This window comes from Dipodomys merriami, unplaced genomic scaffold (assembly GCF_024711535.1).
Source record: "Dipodomys merriami isolate MVZ:Mamm:240054 unplaced genomic scaffold, mDipMer1.0.p SCAF_38, whole genome shotgun sequence".
NCBI lineage: Eukaryota > Metazoa > Chordata > Mammalia > Rodentia > Heteromyidae > Dipodomys > Dipodomys merriami.
In genome coordinates this window covers 11,890,265-11,893,801 of record NW_027205381.1, presented here as the reverse complement: position 1 = coordinate 11,893,801, position 3,537 = coordinate 11,890,265, and the positions used below count along the sequence as shown (strand labels likewise).

The window sequence follows — 3,537 nt, the reverse complement described above, 5'->3', positions numbered from 1 at the left end:
CTTCTTTAAATGTCCATTGGCAAATTCTTATGGGCTTGAACCTCTGGCCCCATATCTGAATATAACTGTCCAGGAAAAAAAGAAAAAAATGTTAAAGCATATGACTTTAACCAGTGGTTGAAGCTATTAGCTGGTATGTTTAATACAGAAACAAATACGATAGCTCTTGAAGCAGTATTTGTTAAATATGAACGAATACTGGAGGTGCTTCTGGTGAAAGATCATGAAACAAATTCAGAGGGTGTGCTTTCGCCACCTTTGAAGGTCTAGCAGATGCTAAGGATGTAGCCAGAGACGCAATGGAAAAGCCATCAAGGTACAATCAGCGTCTAAACCATCGTAGATGTAGCCCACCTCTACCTCCAAGAAGCAGAGGTCCTCGCAGGTGGTCCTCCTCATAAAGATCAACCCCTTCAGGACCAGCTAGCAATGGCCATGGAAAAAGAACAAGAGATCCACTGTCACATGAAAGAGACCGTTATGGAAGTTTATGTCAAAGGGAACCCCTGACTTTGCAAAGAGAGGTTTATATGTCCCCAAGAAATGTTTGATATTTTGCTAAACTCAGCTATCCAAGTAGAGACTACCAAGATTCTCACGACAAAAGATATGATGCACTGGTCATTCCTATTCATGCAATGCTTATCCATCAAGGCTGCACTGATGGGGATGGAGATAGTCTGGATCTTGACTGTTCCGATCACCCAAGTGGAGGTTTCTTACAGAGATTCATTTGAGAGTTATAATAACTCATGCCGTACTCCAGCTACATCAGAGCCCCCTGCCATGTCGTGGTGGAAGTAGTCACGATGATGATTACAGCAGTTCAAGGGACGGATGTGGAAGAAGTGGAGACAATTACTCAAGCAGCTAAGGTGATCTCTACTCAAGGGGTCATGATCTGGCTTGGCAGACAAGAACGAGGGCTTCTCCTTCTGTGGAAAGGAGGTACCCTCCTCCAGTTGATTCCTACAGCAGTTCAAGCTGAGGAACACCAAGAGCTGGTGGCTGTGGAAGAAGCCAGTTTGACAGAAGGGGAGGCAGAAGCAGATCCTAAAAACAAACAAAACTTTGGACCAAAACACACATTTATAAAATGGAAACTATTCTGTCCTAATTACCCCCAAGGACTATTAAAACAAAAACCAAAAAAAGTCAGCTTTTCCTGTTAAGTTCCCCTTCATTATGTTGATGTTCTTGTGAGGAAAGAATAAGTTAAATATGCTTAATTCTGTTTGTTATTACAAATTGCATTCAATAAGCAAATGTGAAGACTTGTACTACTGTTGTTAATGTTTCTCTTATTTTTATTTGAAAATGCTAAAAACAGAGGGGTTACAGCTCAGGTAAAGAATACATTTCCTTATGTATAATGTTATCCCTTCCCTTGCTTTCACAGTTTTTCCCTTCCATCCTACCATCATAAAGTTCATTTGCAGCATGGTGTCCAGTACCATTGCTGCATTTGTTGTAACTTTCCAACTTAAAGTGTACATAAAGGTCATCTCCTATCTGCTTTCCCCAGTTAGGCAAGCAATTCTAAGATCTTCCACAAGCATCTACCCACCTAGATGTACATTAGTCTCCATTGAAAGAGATGAATCATTCTGCCTACACAGATAAGCAAGTTAATAGAGAATGGTTGGGGTACATTCCTCTTAGCATTTCAGAATGTTTTCCAACTGAAATCTCAGTGTTCTCCATATGAAAAACCTGATATATCTGATATCTATGTTAGCAAAGTGCTATTCACCCATCAACCCTCAAAAAAGAAACAAACAATGGATGATTTTGGCCATTGTCTTTTTGACATTTCCTTAGGAATCTGCAAGAGCCTCCTCTTTCCCCTACCTGAATATGACCATTTAATTGTGTGTTACACAACTACTGAATACTAAATAAAAAGTTTGTCCAAAACAAAGAAAAAAACATTTTTGTTTGTTTTGACATGAGTCTAGAAAGGGTTACAAAGTTAATAAACAGCACTACCATGGGAAACCTGAGAGCTACTGTGCAGTCACTTTCCTGAATTCTGTACATGTAATTTTGCTCATATCTAAGATGAGCTTGCTCAGACATAAACTACAGTTTTAGTGAGGATGCATTATTGCAGTAGCTATGAAGGAATTTTTTAACCTTAGTTGGAATATGACTCCCTTTAAGGCTAACAAAATATACCTGTGAGCTTATGCAAATTATTCAGACAATTTCACAAATCTATTGAAGCCCATCCAGAGCTATCTAGGATTCTAGGGACCTCAGGTTAAAAACGAGTTTTTTAAAGAACAAGCTTTTCACTAGGTTCCATTTTCTCATAACATTTTCCCAATATTTCATTCAGTTTGAATTACCCAAAGAACAAAACTGACTCCAGAGTTTTATACAAAATAGTATACTAAATAGTATAAAACTGATGTCTGGTACACCCATTAAGAATCACCTCCTGAGGCTGTGAGTGTGCTTAGTAGTAGAATGCTTGCCTAGCATGTATGAAGCCCTGAATTAAATTCCTTAGTACCATATAAGCAAAACCATAATAATAAAATAAAATTTTTAATAAAATAAATTTTTTAAAAAAGAATCACTTCCTGAGAAGAATTCTCATGTTTTTAGTGTTTATTTGTTCTATTCAGAATCATTTTAACTGCATTTAAAATCATTATTTTCTTTTTTTATGTTTTTAAATTATTTTCTTTTATAACATTATTTCCCTAAAACCTGGAGGAAATTTTCATAACATATTATCAACCATGCAGCCACTTGTCCAAATCAGCTTTATAAGCACATAATAAAATATTTTAATAATTATGATTATATACTGAAATTTTTACTTATAAAATTGTGGCCATACTTATTTTTCAGTGCATTCTATGTTTGACAAATAGTATGCAATATAAACTACATATACAAAAGTTTAAGAATTGATCAAATGAGTAAGTTTAAGATAACAAATCCTATTATAAAATTATTCAGTGGAAAGCTATTGTGCCAAATCAAAAAAATCTGAACCTTTGTCTTTTTAAAAAAAGAGAGACTTCAGTAAAACCTACAACACCTACAAAACACCTACAAAACAATGACAATATTAGGATATCACCCCCAAAAGAATGGAATTAATAGCAGCACAGTAGGTTGTTTTATAGTAACAGTGCAAATGGTCGGTAATTGTCTGGAATTGCTCTTTGGAGTAGACCATTTTATAATTAGAGCTCTTGTTCATGTGAGGCAGATATTATTGGCTTATCTTACAGATGAAATAAATTTTGAGATGCTTATTCTAAACAAACTTGAGTACCAATGATATTTAGACACTAGTTGGGAAAGGGAGGAAAATAATAATAAAGATGATCGTCCACTTTAGGGATGTATATTCTCATTTCCCCTTTAACATTTTCATGTTATCTTAAAGCACTATATCTACTTGCCATACAGAAGCTCAACTTAATGAACTGTATCAGTCAGCTAACTTGCTGTCTGGTCTCCGGTTGAGTTAGGGCTCTAGAAAAATATGACAGGTAGCTGGGCACCAGTGGCTCA

The 3,537-nt window shown here is 36.1% G+C and overlaps 1 pseudogene; it reads left to right on the top strand.

Moving 5' to 3' along the window:
* Positions 1-299: 299 nt before the first annotated feature.
* Positions 300-1,057, top strand: LOC138804981 (RNA-binding motif protein, X chromosome-like; annotated as a pseudogene).
* The last annotated feature ends 2,480 nt before the right edge of the window (positions 1,058-3,537 follow it).